At 37.6% G+C, this 18,507-nt stretch overlaps 1 non-coding gene across 1 annotated transcript; it reads right to left on the bottom strand.

The window, feature by feature from the left end:
• Positions 1–7,082: 7,082 nt before the first annotated feature.
• Positions 7,083–7,189, bottom strand: LOC140876901 (small nucleolar RNA R71). The gene has a single exon (XR_012149129.1). It is a non-coding gene; the product is annotated as a small nucleolar RNA R71 (small nucleolar RNA).
• Positions 7,190–18,507: the final 11,318 nt, after the last annotated feature.

The following is an 18,507-nucleotide window of genomic DNA, read 5'->3' as shown; positions in this document are numbered from 1 at the left end:
CTTGAATTCACATAACATATTCTAGTTGATATTCTTTAGCTTATGCGTATGGATCACATTTCGTATATCTGATGAGTAGTAATCAATAAACTAGATTAACTACTCACAAGAATAATTAGTGATTCACTTCTGAAATCCCTCTCTGAATTGGATAGTGCTCTAAAACAAATTTTCTTGTTTATCATTCTGTTCAAGCTTCAAAATCTGTATTTTGTATTCGTTTGCTAACTCTGTCTATGCTGCTCTGTTCTTATTCTGTTCAATCACTCTTCACCTTCTCTATATTTTCTTGACTCATATCTGGTCTGATAGCTGATACTTCTGAAATATCGTTTCAATATAAAGACAATTCTGCTTTTCTTATCATCTAAAAATCAAAATACTGTCTCTATATCTATCAGATAGCTGTCACAGGAATTATAGTAATCAAGTGGCAAATAATCAATCAACTAGTACCGAATCTAGTACTATAGTTCTGAGCATATCCTCGGAAATCTGGATAATCACATCTGATAGTACACTAATCGAAGGATGGTATAATGAAATCTCATACAACCAAACACTCAGCACATCTGACAATCAGTGCCACAATCTAGAAAACAAATCTAAAGTCTCTATCTCGACAATAAATTTCACTAATTCCTGTAATCTGATCATCTTGCTAACTTCGTAACAGGTATCTTTATATGTCTGTATCATGTCTAATACAACATATTCTTGAATCTGTCAAAATCTACTACAATCTAAATCACAAAATCATGAATATTAGAGTAGATTCGAACTAAAATCTTTCGAAAAGTTGATCTTCTTTCGGTTGTTAAGTAACTATTCTATTACAGAAACCACTTAGGTTCTTCTTTTCTGCTTCTTTTACTGGAATTTTAGTATTGGTAATGTCAATTCTGTCGTATCTGCTTTCATTTCTTTCACCAATACTAATTTCCAAGTAATGACTACATGCAAGTCATACATGTTTAGACAACTGAATGGATATTACATCTGTGGTTGCCTCTTTCAGAGTCTGATATTCCATATCTATAATATCTGGCATACTCAAATGATTATTCACCGCAAAATTCATCTGTTCTGATATGCTATTTTGTCGCATATCTTAATCTAGAGTTCTCAATCGATATTTTATTGCTTAATCTAATATCAATATCGCTTTTTATCTTTCCAAACCAATAGAGTTTAGCTTGGATTGCAACAATTCTGATTGTTTGAGTATCTATCTCAAAACTTAAGCGCAAAAGTACAAAATTACAAATCTTTACACACTTGATCAAGCAGTCATCTAATTTCTTCTTTCTATTTCCCAATTATTGGCAACTTATGCAATCAACCCATACATCTTTCTGCTATTTGAAATCAGAATATCTATCAGTTACGAGCCAAAAACTTCAACATATATTGAATATACACATCAAATAATCAATAATTCTCAAATTTCAAATCAAAGGAACTCGCTCAAGTCAAGGTCATCCAAAATCAATTATTCTGAATGACAAAATCTGCACAATGAAAACAACTCACTTGCATATCAAAACTAAAGCGAGTAAATCAAATCAGACTCTAGTAAAGGAATAAGAGTCAATCCAGATCGATCGAGGTCGAATACAAAAACCTTAGAATCGATATTAAGAAATTCAAGAATCGTGATTTCTATGATGAAATAGCTTCAGCAAAAATCAAAGAAAAGCTCAACTGTAACTGATTTTTCTTATTCTCTATTGATATGAGTTTATCTATTAATTCCCAATTGACAATAGTCGAATATCTTATTTTCGACTTAATTCATTGTCATAGAATTAATAATCAATTCGGTACTAGGATAATTCTTCATTCATCAATCTTCTAGCTGTTTCTGGAATTCTTCAGTTCAAGTAATGCTTTTCTATACGAGTTGTCATAAAATCTTCGTACTAGACACCCCTCTCTATAGAACTCGTTTCATTTTGTAGAAAGGTCGGAATATTTCATTTGAATATTTCTGTACATTTTAACCACTGACATAACTGTCAATTCTATGTTAGCTTTCTACTGATCTAGTACATCTACTAGAATTCTTCCGACATTCTTCCACTTTAATCTTTATATAACCAGTACCGAAATAACAAAAATCTAATTTCTGAAACTCATATCATAAATCTCTAGTCATTTCTATTTCTGATCTAACTGAATCACTGCATTTATTGCATTAATATCTATAGTGCATGCTTGCTTAGTACCCTAAAATTTTATCTATCGAATTCACTCTTATTTCCTCAAATCTGTATTGTATCTTTTCTGACTAATCTTGTAAATGCGTTCCATCTACTCAAAGATAAAATCTCAGCAAATACAAGTAATAAAGGCTCAACAGATAAAGATTGTAGCATAACAAATCACCGTTCTATGAATGTATGCAATACAATCAATATAGAAGCAAATTCAGTCAATTACTCAATTACCTACAATCTCATTATTTGATGCAACTTGAGCCTCATTTTCTGTACTTGCTTATGGCCTATGAAATTATATGCCAGTCAGCTAGGGGAGCTATGCTTATATTTCTTCATCTGCTGGCTTTTAGGCTGAATCGATCTTTGCTGCTGTTGTCACTATCTCTTGCTTCATAGCTATACTGCCATGGAAGTTGTAGTGGAGGTGATGATCATAGTTTTTTGCAATTATAGAGGCGTGAATAAAATTCTACTCTGATTTCTACAACCGGTTTGTAGTTTCTTTATTCTATCTCTGGATTCAATCAACTTATTCAAGTTGTTATGCTTCTATTTTGCAAATTATGTTTTTCTATCTTCTCTATCTTATAGGGAAAGAAACAATTCTGTTTACTTACCTGCCAAAATATTTCAGTAGCTCTGCTCTGCAATAAGCTCTTTTGCACAATCCATCAACTTCTTGCTAAGTCATGGAGTTGGTATAAAATCAGGCTGGTTCTATGTTCATCTGAATTTTCTTCTCTTGAACAACTGATCCAGCTCTTTAACTCAACCCCCTGTTAGCCATAGCATATTCTGTATCTTTTTGAGTTGATGACTAATAGCTCTGGAGTTGTTCACCTAACATCCTTCTCTATGCAATCATCACATCTATCTGCTCAAACACTTACCTCATCACTGTTATGTTCTGTCTGAGATTCTCATTCTATCTGCAAAATCTGTCTTACTCTAGAACAGAAGCAATATATATTGCAGAGATTATAAAATACAATTCAGTATAACATACATATAATCTCATGCTTCTGAATAAAACACATACTTGCTAATTCTCATGCTTTTCACATACTACATGCTTGCAACGAATTCACTTATTCTACTGAATTCAATAAATCAGGCATACATATCAACATATAAGCATGAAATTCTCATATCAGTAAAGTAAGCAGTGTTCAATCAAGAAGTCATATTCGCATACAATTCTTTAACTCAAATAAAGCATAATCATGAAATACTATAAATGCATGCGACTCAATCTACCCCGCTCAACTTCTATCTTAGTCCAAGAATTTATGCTCTGATACCACCTGTTGTGGGGACCTCGGGTTGCTAATCTTTTCTTAGGGCAACATTAACAATTAAACATAATTGAATCAAAACTTGAAACAATACAAACACAAGTCTAATTTTTTTTAAGAATATTTATAGGTACACGGACCTTGGCCCAGAAATTGCACAGGGTTCGTGCCCTATACTAAATTTTCAGAAAATAAGCATCCAAATCTGGAAAATGATACATTCTATCATGAAAGCTTCTCAACATGATTCAATATAATTGACATGCATTTAAATACCAATCTAAACATCTGAAATACATGAAATCTCAAGTATAAGTCAATATTTGACAATAACAACAATATATACAAACGGTTCCTTGCTCGGATTTCATCCTAAAATTAAATCCTTGATATTTCTAATCTTTGAATTCACATCTTAAATTCCATAAATATCAATTCAAATAATTTTAATCTTTTAATTTAAGAATTTCGGATATTAAAATCTTACAATCCGAAAATCCTCAAATTAAATATTTTTGACCCGAAATCAAATTTCTAATTTCTCAAATGCTTCAAAGTAATATTTTTTCATATTCGGAATTTAAATCTCAAATCCCGTAATTAAGAACATAATATTTTCGGGCCTTACATACAACATGTCATCTTATTAACAAATGCCCTTCTGCAGCTTTAATGTTTAAAACTCCCACTGAAGTTTGGTCGGGTAAGCTTGGAGATTACCAATCACTCATAATATTTGGATGTACATCATATATTCATGTAAATGAGGGAAAATTGCAAGCAAGGGCCAAGAAGTGTAGATTCCTAGGATATCCAGAAGGCACCAAAGGATATAGAGTTTGGATCTCAAAAAATGTGGGTGGAAATGCTGTAATAAGCAGGGACATTACTTTAAAGGAAGATGAGATGCTGGATGACTCATCAAATGATGTCATGGCTAGATCAGAAAAGCCATCGAATCAAAATGCGCATGTCTTGATGGAATCACAAGAAGACCATCCTCAGTCATTCACAGATGAATCTATGGACCAAGACACTGATCATCATGATCAAAAATATGATTTGGATTACTATGCACTTGCCAAAGACAGGGTTAGAAGGCAAATCAAACCACCAGAAATATATGGCTATGCAGATTTGATTGCTTATGCTCTAAATGTCTCTGAGGATCTAAATGAAGATGAGCCTGCCTCCTTTAAAGAGGCAATAAATGTCAAACATAGGGATAAATGGAAGACAACTATGTTTGAAGAAATAAATTCTTTAAAGAAGAATGAAGCATGGAAACTGGTGGAGCTTTCTAAAAACAGAAAGGTGGTAGGAAGCAAATAGATTTTCAAGATCAAACAGGGGACTCCAGGGGTTGAGAAAAATAGATTTAAGGCCAGACTAGTGGCCAAGGGATTTACACAGAAGGAGGGAGTCGATTTCACTGAGATATTTTCACCAGTGGTCAAACACACATCCATTAGGATACTCCTTGCCTTGACAGCTGAGCTAGATCAGGAGTGATAGGAGTCGTTTTTGTGCGTTATTTTTGCTTGTTTTGTATTTGTTTTGCATTAGTTTCGTTTTCGTTGTGTCTGTTTTTACCATTCTTGTTTTGTTTATTGTTTTAAAGTTTTTTTGTAGTCACTCCTCTGGTTTATTTATTTTTATTGCAGGAAATCACCAAGAAATGCTAATACTTGGTGAGAAGGTGATGCACAATTGAGACGGTGAGGATAGCGCAAGAAGAAAAACACATTTCTGGAAAAAGACGAGGCGCCCGCACGGCAATTTTCTACCGTGAGGGCGCACTCATCATTTGTAAAACAGTAGCTGGCATAAAGGCATGGCGCCCGCGCGGCAATTTTCTACTGCGCGGGCGCAACCACGAACTTGGGAAACATGAGTAGCCAAATTTTCAGGCGCCCGCGCGGTAATTTTCTACCGCTCGGGCGCGATGCGCTGACGTGAAATTTTATTTTTTTTTAGAGAGTTTATTTCGGGAAGGATTCTTGGGGACTTTAAATACAATTCTTTCCTTAGTTTTTGAGAGGAGAGACGGACGCATATCAGGAGGCAGACGGCGGCTGAGCAATTCAAGATTTCTCTTCTCCATTGGGAGTTTTTCTTTTCTTCTCTTCTGAATTTTTATGTTAAACACTTTTGAGATTGAATTTTTGTAATGAATTCCAGTAGCAAGTTTTTATTTTGTTGGAATCGAAGGGATCCTAACCCCGAAACACTGTAGTGTGATTGAATCACCGGACGTATTGAGATTTGATTTATGTTTATAATTGATTTTATCATGTTTTTCTTTCTATGTTGATGATTAGCTACCCTTAACATAGATTCGTAAATTGTGAATTGCTATCGAGAGATAGGTTCCTAATTAGGACGAATGATAGAATCCATGGACTTAAAATATGCATAGAGATATGGTATTTAGTACATATTGATAGCCATAGACCACCAGGTTGAAAGTTGTAGAATTCATAGAACGCAAAGCAATAAGTCATGATAAATAATTAAAGAGATTTAATTATTTCACTGATTTGATTAGTTTGACATCACCTCGAGAGAGAGTGTCAATGTTACAGGAATTTCTGTCAAATTTATAAGAATAAATTAAATTCCAATCGTCAAGTTCAATTAGGGGAAATGTAAACCGAAATTCCAACAAAATCATTTTGAATTGGTGTTCTTTAGTCTGAGAATTGATTGTTTGGTTGTGAAATCCACTTTTATTTACGTTGAGTTCTTAATTAATTTTAAATGTTAGATAATTCCAAAATCAAATTTGAGATACTTTGTGTAGTTGAAAATCAACGAGACAAATTACTATTGTTAGTCCCTGAGGACGATACTCGTACTCAGTACATTTTATTATAACTTGAATCGTGCACTTGCGATTATTATCGACTGGATTTGAGAGATTTTTAAAGAAAATTTGTTAGTATTCCGTCGATCAAGTTTTTGGCGCCGTTGCCGGGGACTAAATAGATTTTAATTTGTTTTATTTGATTTTTCTCTATTACAATTTTAATCACTCATTTCCATCTATGGATTGAAGGATTCTCTTGCAGTACATGCAACACTCACCTGAGGAACTATTGCCTTTTGATTCAGAAATCGAGAGAACTTTTCATAGGAGAAGAAGGCAACAACAACAACAAGAAATGGAAGAAGAACATGAAAGGAACAACCAGTTTACAGACCCATGATGGATCTTGCCTTGCCAAACATTGAAGGTGTTAGACCAAGCATCATCCGGCCAACTGTAGCAGCTAATCACTTTGAGATAAAGCCGGCCATTCTTCAAATGATTCAGAACATACTTCAATTTGGTGGGAGTGTCATTGATGAACCATATGTACACATCACAAATTTTCTGGAAATTTGTGATACATTCAAGATACAGGGAGTTTCTGATGACGCTATTCGGTTGCATTTATTCCCTTTTTCACTGCGAGACAAGGTGAAAGCATGACTAACGAATTTACCTGCAGGTTCCATCACAACTTGGGATGATTTGGCGAAGTCTTTCCTCACCAAATACTTTCCACCATCTAAGTCAATGAAGCTGAGAGCTGATATCACAACTTTTTCCCAAGGAGAACAGGAAATGTTTTACGAAGCATGGGAGCGCTACAAGGATCTACTGCGGAGATGTCCACACCACCAATTACCAGAGGGTCTTGTGGTACAAACTTTTTATTATGATCTTTCTCACTCAAATAGTACCATGTTAGATGCAGCTGCAGGTGGAAATCTTCTGCGAAAATCGTCAGAGGATGGCTTTGAATTAATCGAGGAAATGACATCTAGTAGCTATCATCCTCAATCTGAAAGGGGTGCAGCCCGGAAATCTACTGGAATTCATCAAATTTATGCATTCACATCAGTGGCTGCTCAACTTGAAGTCATGAACAAAAGGATTGAGGAACTAAGCGTGGGAAACTCTGTGATGCGAGTACAAGAAGTGTGGTGTGAAAAATGTGGTGCAGAGCATTTCACGAAAGACTATCAAACATTTTCTCAACCGGAGGGAGTTATGGCAAGTCACATGGGAAATCAAAATCGCCCAAGGAATGACCCATTTTCGAATTCATACACTCCAGGGTGGAGACAGCATCCAAATTTCTCGTGGGGTGGACAGAATAATAAAGCATATGGGAATCAGAACTACAGCAGGCAGCCTCAAGAGGAGAAATCAAGCTTGGAGCAGATGATGCAGAAGTTTATATCATCTACTAAAACCCGCATGCAGAATCAAGATGCATCGATAAAGAATATGGAGAATCAAATAGGGCAATTGGCCAAATCAATTTCCAGCAGAGATCAGGGTACTTTTCCAAGTGACACTGAGAAGAATCCGAAGGAACAGGTGAAAGAAATTGAATTAAGGAGCGGAAAGACGGTCGAGCCTGAACCAAAAAGCGAGAAAGAGCCAGAAACAGTTACATCAGAAAAAACTTCAGGCAAGTCGTCTATCTTAACACCCCCACCCACTTCACAATCAAAAATTGTTGTGCCACCACCTTTTCCTGCAGCTCTTAAGAAGGCCAAGCTAGACTCTCAGTTTGGTAAATTCTTAGAAGTGTTTAAGAAATTGAATATCAATATACCCTTCGCTGATGCACTGATGAAAATGCCAAGTTATGCGAAATTCTTGAAGGAGATCCTCTCTAACAAGAGGAAATTGGAGGAGCATGCGATGATAAGTTTGACGGAAAACTGCTCGGCACTGGTGCAGAATAAAATCCCACTAAAGCAAAAGGATCCAGGGAGTTTCTCTATACCTTGTGTAATTAATGATGTTCAATTTTATAAGGCTTTGTGTGATTTGGGTGCGAGTATAAATCTAATGCCTTACTCTGTGTTTAGGAAATTGAGCTTGGGAGAACCAAAGTCCACCAAAATGTCGTTACAACTGGCGGACAGGTCCATCAAATATCCACGGGGTATAATCAAGGACGTACTTGTAAAAGTGGACAAATTCATCTTCCCCATGGACTTCGTAGTGTTAGATATGGAAGAGGATTTTGACATGCCACTCATTTTGGGTAGACCTTTCCTGGCAATAGGAAAGGCACTAATAGATGTCCAGAAGGGAGAGTTGCTTTTGAGAGTGGGAGAAGAGAAAATTTCATTTGATGTTTTTAATGCTTTAAAATTTTCTCAAAATAATGAAGAATGTTTTCAACTAGATGTAGTGAATTCACTGTTATTTGATTATGTGCAGGATACTTTTTAGGAACCATTAGAAACGTCACTTATATCTGAGCATGTGGACAATTTCAGTGATGAAATTGAAGGGATGACTGCATATTTGAATGACAACCAGTTATGGAGAAGAGGTGGAAAGCTTAGACTTGAAGATCTTGGCAACCGGAAGGATTTAGTCCTTCAGAAACCAAGCATTGAGGAACCACCCACTTTGGAATTGAAACCATTGCCTACTCATCTCAAATATGTATTTTTAGGTGAGAATGATAATTTACCTGTCATAATTTCTTCTTCTTTGACAGGTGAGATGGAGGCCAGACTAATGGATGTGCTCAAGAATCACAAGAGTGTATTTGCTTGGAAAGTGGCAGATATCAAAAGAATAAATCCGTCCATATGCATGCACAAGATCTTAATGGAAGAGAGCATCAACCCATTAGTCCAACCACAGATGAGACTAAACCCGAAGATGCAAGAAGTTGTAAAAGCTGAGACAATCAAACTGTTGGACGCAGGTATCATTTATCCTATTTCTGATAGTCCATGGGTGAGTCCAATGCAGTGTGTACCAAAGAAAGGGGGGATAACTGTCATAAAGAATGAGAATAATGAATTAATACCTACTAGGACAGTTACAGGTTGGCGTGTGTGCATAGACTATAGAAAATTAAATGACGCGACCCGTAAGGATCATTTTCCTCTCCCGTTCATTGATCAAATTCTAGAGAGATTGGCTGGGTATGAGTTTTACTATTTTTTAGATGGGTACTCAGGATACAATCAAATAGAGATTGCACCTGAAGACCAGGATAAAACGACTTTCACTTTCCCATATGGTACGTTTGCCTATAGACGTATGCCTTTCGGATTGTGTAACGCTCCTGCTACTTTTCAGAGATGCATGGCTGCCATTTTTCATGATATGGTCGAAAATTTTTTAGAAATTTTCATGGATGATTGCTCTATTTTCGGTCAATCTTTTGATGCATGTCTGCATAACTTGAATTCTGTTTTAATGAGATGCGAGGAGACAAATTTGGTGCTGAACTGGGAGAAGTGTCATTTCATGGTGACAGAAGGTATAGTTTTGGGTCACCAAATTTCTGAATAGGGGATCGAGGTGGACAGGGCCAAGGTGCATGTTATTCAAAATTTGCCGCCACCCACGACAGTCAAGGGAGTTAGAAGTTTCTTAGGACATGCTGGTTTTTATCGGCGATTTATTAAGGACTTTTCAAAAATTGCCAAACCTCTGTCTTCTTTGCTAATGAAAGATGCCCTTTTTGATTTTGATTCAAATTGTTTGCAGGCCTTTGAGGTGTTGAGAGAAAGACTGGTGACTGCGCCAGTACTGACATCGCCAAACTGGGATCTTCCATTTGAGGTAATGTGCGATGCCAGTGACTCTGCTGTTGGTGCGGTACTCGGCCAACGAATAGACAAGGTATTCCGAACTATCTACTACGCTAGTAAGACTCTTAATGAAGCTCAGCTAAATTATGCCACCACTGAAAAGGAGTTGTTAGCTGTAGTATTTGCACTGGACAAATTTCATTCGTACCTTGTACTTTCAAAAATCACAGTTTACACTGATCAGGGATAAGAAAGGTGTTGAAAACATAGTAGCTGATCATCTGTCTAGATTAGAATGCATTCCTGATGATGCACAAAATGAATTAGAGGGCATAGATGATTGGTTCCCTGATGAAAAACTTTTCGCCACAGAGAGTTCACCATGGTATGCACATTTTGCTAATTTTTTTGTCACAAGCACACTCCTACATAATCTATCTTTCCATCAGAAGAAACAAATTTTATCGGATGTCAAGCACTAATTTTGGGAGGAACCATTTTTGTTTAAAATATGTGCTAACTCAATGATTCGGAGATGTGTGGCGGAAGGAGAAATGCAAAGAATCCTCAGTCATTGTCATGATCGTGAGGTAGGTGGCCATGCTGGGCCAATCAAGACTGCAGCAAAGGTACTTGAATGTGGGTTCTATTGGCCCAACCTTTTTAAGGATGCGCGCTTGTTTGTCTTAGCTTGTGATAGATGTCAGCGGACAGATAATATCTCTAACCAAAATGAAATGCCTTTACATAATATCATTGAGTGTGAGATATTTGATGTTTGGGGAATCGACTTTATGGGACAATTTCCACTTTCTTTGACAAAAAAATACATTTTGGTCGCAATCGATTATGTTTCAAAATGGGTAGAGGCCGAAGCTTTTGCAACAAATGATGCACAGGTTGTGCTGAAATTTTTGAAGAAAAACATTTTTAATCGGTTTGGTACACCCCGTGCAATAATTAGTGATGGTGGCACCCACTTTTGCAATAAACGTTTTGACAAACTCTTAAAGAAATATGGTGTCAAGCATAAAGTCTCTACCCCATATCATCCCCAGACCAGTGGCCATGTGGAAGTATCAAATCGAGAGATCAAACAGATTTTGGAGAAAAGTGTGAGTACTAATCGGAAGGATTGGACACTTCGACTTAATGATGCCTTATGGGCCTATAGGACAGCATTTAAAACACCTATAGGCACCTCCCCTTATAGATTGTTGTTTGGAAAGGCATGAAATTTACCTGTTGAATTAGAGCATAGAGCATATTGGGCTATTAAGACTCTAAACTACGAATTTGCTGCTGCAGGTGAAAAAAGATTGCTAGAGCTTAATCAACTGGAGGAATTTCGCGACAGTGCATATGACATGGCGGTTTCGTACAAGGAACGAACCAAGAGAATACATGACAGGCGCATTCGACATCGGGACTTCAAGGTAGGAGATGTTGTGTTGCTTTTAACTCCCGGTTAAGACTATTTCCCGAAAAAATAAAGTCTAGATGGTCTGGGCCCTATAAAATCACAAGGTTGTACCCATCGGGGACCATAGAGATCAAAGATGCCCGTAACGAGTCGTTCATGGTCAATGCTTAAAGGTTAAAACACTATGTGGGGGGTGATGTGGATTCCATGCCAGTCATCACCACATTGACTGACCAAGACTAGTTTGGGGAGGATGAAAAGTCAAGCTCTCGACTTTAAATTGAGAACTACATTCTACTTTTTTTTCTTTTTTTTATATGCATTTTTGTTCATTTTAGTAAGTGTTAGAACTTTTTAAGTTAATTCCTTTTATTTCTCGAGTTTGAGTACTGTCTCTGAAAAAATTTCAAAACGAGGGGGTGAGCTCGCGCGGCAGTTTTCTGCCGCCCGTGCACCCAAAGCCACTGTCCCGCAAAATTTTTGAAAGAGGGGGTGCGCTTGCGCGGCAGTTTTCTGCCGCCCGCGCACCCAAACCCACTGTCTCAAAATTTTTTAAAAAAGGGGTGTGCGCCTGCGCGACACTTTCCTACTGCGCGGGCGCATCGCGCAGACTCAGGTTTTAAATGCCTGATCCCCTTCTTTCTTTCTTTACTTCCCCTTCCCTTTTTCCTTCTAACCCTAATCCCTCCCGCCGCCATCTCTCTCTCTCATTCTATTACTATATTTCTTCTCTCAATTTCACAGGTTCAGCACTCAATTTCTCATCTTTATTGACATGGCACCCAAGAAACAGAAGTTTGCTACCTCTAGGGCCAACCCATCCAAAATCATAGAGGGAAAATTTATTTTGGAAGAAGCCAAGGCGAGGTATGAGGAGGCCAAGGCTGCAAGGAATCCAATTGAAGAGAGGGGAATCGATCTCTCTGAAAGTCGCACCACCTCCCTTGGAATCGTGGCTCGAGGATGGGCCGAGTTTTGCCGCCAACCTCTCGCGGCGTTAGTCCCGTTTGTCCGTGAATTTTATGCCAACACTGCCGAGCGTACCGATAGCACAGCTTTCGTGCGGGGTAAGATGGTTTCTTTTAGTTCCGCTGCTATTAATGAATTATTGAAAACTTCGGATGTAGATGATAGCCAATTTCAGGCATTTAAGGCTAACCCGGATTATAATGAAATCTCGAATGTCCTGTGCTATGATGGCAATGTGTGGAAGGATTCGGTAAAATTTATATCTTTTAAGGAAAAATATTTGCGGCTGGAACCGGCCTTGTGGTATGCTTTTCTGACTCACAGGTTGATGCCGGTGTCCCACACCCATGATGTCACAATGAGCAGGGCGGTGCTGCTGTATGCCCTGCACAAGCAATGGCCGCTTAATGTTGGACGAATTATCAACCGAGAGTTGTACACGTCCATTCGCACGTCCAACATTTCAATTTTTTTTCCGACCATTGTTTCTTTACTGTGTGTGCAAGCTGGTGTCCCATACAGGGATGACGAAGAATGGTTGCACCCAATGCAGGCAGTGGATAACACAATTTTGAAAGCAAAACATTCATTCCGCCTCCGAGAGTTTCAACCTCCTAGCCAGGCCAGCTCTGGACCCGGTCAATCATCAAGGAATGTGCTTAAGCCACCCCGTGCTCGCCGCACCACGAATGACACATTAAGCGAGATTTCGGCTTGGGTTCAACACATGGAAAAATTCCAAGAGGTGAACGCCGCCCACAATGAATCCACCAACGCCATGATGCGAGGACTGCTCGCAAATGCTGGGATGGACCCTGCCGCTTATCCAGTACCATCGCCATATCCTCCACCGTTCCAATTCCAATATGCTCCATCGGTTCGAGATCTGCCCGAAGATCTTGATGAGGAAGAGTCTGATTAGTACCAGGGGAGTTTTTAGTTCTTTTTGTTTTTACTTTTCTTTTGTTTGTTTTTTAGGTGTGGTGGTGTTAAGTAGCATTGGGGACAATGATCGTCTTTAGTTTGGGGAGGTTGTGTTGTCTTTTGTGTTTTCATTTTGTGTTCTTATTTTTGTTTGTTCGAGTTGTTTGTACTGTGGTTGCAAGTGTTGTGAATGAAAATCAAAAAAGCCAATGATGAAGAAAAAATTATATTACCGTTTTTTGCTTAAGTCCATGACTATCTTCTTTGTTTGACAAATCGTCTTGAACTAGTATAACCAAGTCGATGAATAGGTCTCAAAACACTCTGTGAGGTGTACTTCAATCTGAATTCGAAACATACAAACTTGGATATGATTGAGGCAATTTATTTGATCTTTGGGCTTAAATTTTTTTTTTTTCGTGAATTACCCTAGATGCCAAGTTGAACCTTCACGTTTATATGAGCACGAAAGGTGCATGATCTTATTTTTGTTTTGGTGTAATCATCACTTACCAGTGATGATTTTCTGTACTGCACTGATTGAGATCTGTTTGAGTTGACTGTGAATTGAAATGTGTCTAGAACAAGTTCGAACACCCCTCGAGGCGCAATACGGGTATACTGTGACTTAGGAGTGATATAGGCAATTCTTTCTGAATTTCGTTTGTGCCTTTCAAGACACCCTTGATTTATTATGTCTCTAGTACCTAATTCGAGCTTAATAAAAAAAAATGAATGGCATACGTGAAAACGTGTGGTAAACCCCATTCGACATTATTTAATATCCTGCAACTACTACCCATGGCTTAAACACTCATTCCTACCTTGTGGGGAGTAAATTGAATGTAGATTATTTCTAAAGGTGCTCCAATTGCATAATGTAAAAAAGGAAATAGTGTGAATGCTGACTCAAAACAAAAGGGTAGTTGAAAACAAGAAAGAAAAAATTGTGGTGAAAGAGAAAAAGTGTTGTTGGTAGAAGGCAAGTGAAGAAAATTTCTGGAGATCAATGAAGTGAAAAGAGATGATGAATGTGAATAGAAAGAAGTGGAATTGAGAAAATAGATCATCGATTACTCCCTCTTTGAATTCTTTTCCTTCATTTGGAGCCATTAACCTAGCCTGACATTATAAGCCAGATAAGACCTATTGACCGAGTCACAGTCGCCCAATATACTAGTGGAGAGGGGTTGTAAGAATTTTGCTTATGGACTATTGATAGACATGGTTAATGAATATGGATTCTTGATTAAAACAAACACACACTATTTTTCATTGAGTTATACCAGTCAGTAGAGTGTGTATCATTGAATACTCCCAAAGTCTTGATCCTATTATAACTGAAAAAGTCCTTATGATCCTAAAATGTGTGAATTGAATTCGGAGTAGAGTATTCCAAAAACGGACTTGCGAGATTTTGAAGTTTGCAAGGTTTGCGAGTTAAATTTTTTTTTTAGGTCAGCATATGTGGATATGATTGGACTGTTTTTCTTTTGGAAGAAATTCTGATGCTTGATGAGATTGATTTTACTTACTTGTTTTGTCGTTTTGTTGTGTCTGCTTGTTAGTTGTCACCTATTTTGATCGAGGGCAAACAAAAGGTTAGTTTGGGGAGGTTGATAAGAGTCGTTTTTGTGCGTTATTTTTGCTTGTTTTGTGTTTGTTTTGCATTAGTTTTGTTTTCGTTGTGTCTGTTTTTACCATTCTTGTTTCGTTTATTGTTTTAAAGTTTTTTTGTAGTCACTCCTCTGGTTTATTTATTTTTATTGCAGGAAATCAACAAGAAATGCTGATACTTGGTGAGAAGGTGATGCACAATTGAGGCGGTGAGGATAGCGCAAGAAGAAAAGCACATTTCTGGAAAAAGACGAGGCGCCCGTGCGGCAATTTTCTACCGCGCGGGCGCACTCATCATTTGTAAAACAGTAGCTGGAAGAAAGGCATGGCGCCCGCGCGGCAATTTTCTACCGCGCGGGCGCAACTACGAACTTGGGAAACAGGAGTAGCCAAATTTTCAAGCGCCCGCGCGGTAATTTTCTACCGCTCGGGCGCGATGCGCTGACGTGAAATTTTATTTTTTTTTAGAGAGTTTATTTCGGGAAGGATTCTTGGGGACTTTAAATACAATTCTTTCCTTAGTTTTTGAGAGGAGAGATGGACGCACATCAGGAGGCAGACGGCGGCTGAGCAATTCAAGATTTCTCTTCTCCGTTGGGAGTTTTTCTTTTCTTCTCTTCTGAATTTTTATGTTAAACACTTTTGAGATTGAATTTTTGTAATAAATTCCAGTAGCTAAGTTTTTATTTTGTTGGAATCGAGGGGATCCTAACCCCGAAACACTGTAGTGTGATTGAATCACCGGACGTATTGAGATTTGATTTATGTTTATAATTGATTTTATCATGTTTTTCTTTCTATGTTGATGATTAGCTACCCTTAACATAGATTTGTAAATTGTTAATTGCTATCGAGAGATAGGTTCCTAATTAGGACGAATGATAGAATCCATGGACTTAAAATATGCATAGAGATATGGTATTTAGTACATGTTGATAGCCATAGACCACCAGGTTGAAAGTTGTAGAATTCATAGAACGCAAAGCAATCAGTCATGATCAATAATTAAAGAGATTTAATTATTTCACTTATTTGATTAGTTTGACATCACCTCGAGAGAGAGTGTCAATGTTACAGGAATTTCTGTCAAATTTATAAGAATAAATTAAATTCCAATCGTCCAGTTCAATTAGGGGAAAGGTGAACCGAAATTTCAACAAAATCATTTTGAATTGGTGTTCTTCAGTCTGAGAATTGATTGTTTGGTTGTGAAATCCACTTTTATTTACGTTGAGTTCTTAATTAATTTTAAATGTTAGATAATTCCAAAATCAAATTTGAGATACTTTGTGTAGTTGAAAATCAACGAGACAAATTACTATTGTTAGTCCCTGAGGACGATACTCATACTCAGTACATTTTATTATAACTTGAATCGTGCACTTGCGATTATTATCGACTGGATTTGAGAGATTTTTAAAGATAATTTAAGTGTTAGTATTCCGTCGATCATGGAGCTTGAGCAAATGGATGTAAGAACAGCTTTCCTCCATGGCACTCTAAGTGAGACTATATACATGAGACAACCTGAGGGTTTTGAGGTACCAGGGCAAGAATCCAAAGTGTGTCTATTACAGAAGTCACTTTATGGTTTAAAGCAATCCTCAAGGCAGTGGTATAGAAGATTTGACAGCTTCATGATCTGTAATTCTTTCAAGAGGAGTGAATTTGATAGCTATGTGTATTACAAGACGGCACCTGGATGTTCCATCATTTATCTACTACTTTATGTTGATGACATGCTAATAGCATGTGAAGACAGAATGGAGATCAAGAAGCTCAAAGATAATCTCACGTCAGAATTTGAGATGAAGGACTTAGGGCCTGCAAGAAAGATCCTTGGTATGAACATAAGGAGAAAGAGAAGAGATAGACTCCTACATGTTGATCAATCAGATTATTTCCACAAGATTGTAACCAAGTTTGGAATGCTTCAATCAAAGGCAGTTACTACACCATTGACAAACCATTTCAGATTATCTTCTGATCAATGTCCAAAATTAGAGGAGGAACTTGCATTCATGGAAAGGATACCATATTCCAATGCCACCGGCAGCCTAATGTATGCCATGGTCTGTACAAGACCAGATATAGCTTATGCTGTGAGTTTAGTGAGTAGATTCATGGCTAAACCAGGCAAGATTCACTGGGAGGCTGTTAAATGGATTTTGAGGTACCTAAATGGAAGCAAGAGTACTGGTCTTGTTTATGGTGGAGCTTGCAATTCTCAAGAAGGATTGGTAGGATATGTGGATGTTGATTATGCAGGGGATCTTGACAAAAGAAGGTCCATAACAGGATATACTTTCATCTATAATGGATGTGTGATCAGTTGGAAAGCAACACTACAGGCTATAGTGGCGTTGTCCACAACGGAAGCAGAGTATGTTTCTATTACTGAGGCAGTTAAGGAGGGAATGTGGTTGAAAGGAATCTTGTCTGAGTTGTTAGAAAAGAAGATAGAAGTGTTGATATACACTGACAGCCAAAGCGCATTACACCTAACCAAGAATCCTATGCACCACGAGAGGACGAAGCATATTGATAATCGTTTATATTTCATAAGGGATCTGGTGGAGCAAGGAGAAGTGAAGTTACAAAAAGTCTCCACAGATGAAAACCCTGCTGATATGCTTACCAAACCTCTGGCCAAAACCAAATTCCAACATTGTTTGAATAAGATCAATGTTGGGATGTTATCAGAAACATCTTAAGAAAAGATTTTGTTTTGGTCCAAGATTCTAAGAAAATCCAAGGTGGAGATTTGTGGATTTTTGGATTGCCTTAGAGTAAACTTGAGCTGGATGCCACATCACATGCAACACTTTGAGCTGGATGCCAAGGCAAATTAGAAGGGAGTTCAGAAGCAGTTGTAACTACCATAACTTCTTTCTGTTGTTGCTGGTTTATTGAGCCTTGCATGGAGATGAGCTGGAGGTGATCAAGGCATTAAAAGGACGATACAACACAGTATTCCTCATCGGGTTTTTGGCATACAGAATATAGAGGAAGCATATGTTGTGCATTGAGAGAAAACATTAGTGAGAGTTTTTCCTTTCTTGATGACTTGTCTTGAATGCGAGCTTCTCTATTATTCTCGTGATCAATCTTGGATCTCATGAGTTGATCTGTAATTGTAATCGAGATACATTTTTGATTGAGTCAATTCCTTGGTTTTTTGGGTCAAAAGTGGACGTAGAATCAATTCGATTCGAACCACTATAAATCTTCTTGTTCTTCGATTTCATTCATGCATGATTGTATTGTTTTTCGATTGATTTGATCGCGTGTGACGTTCGATTGCTGATATATTGCTGCGCACTTGAAACACATCATACGCTTTGATACCAACAGAACCAAACCTTCATATTTTTAGGACATCATAACTATAAACTTGCGCGACTGTACCAAATATTAATATTACTATCAAACATCAAACATTATAATAATGTATCTGACAATTTAATGATAAAACAGTAATAAATTAATA

This window comes from Henckelia pumila, chromosome 1, assembly GCF_033568475.1.
Source record: "Henckelia pumila isolate YLH828 chromosome 1, ASM3356847v2, whole genome shotgun sequence".
NCBI lineage: Eukaryota > Viridiplantae > Streptophyta > Magnoliopsida > Lamiales > Gesneriaceae > Henckelia > Henckelia pumila.
The sequence above is the reverse complement of the archived record's forward strand: the minus strand, read 5'-3'. Positions and strand labels throughout refer to the sequence as shown.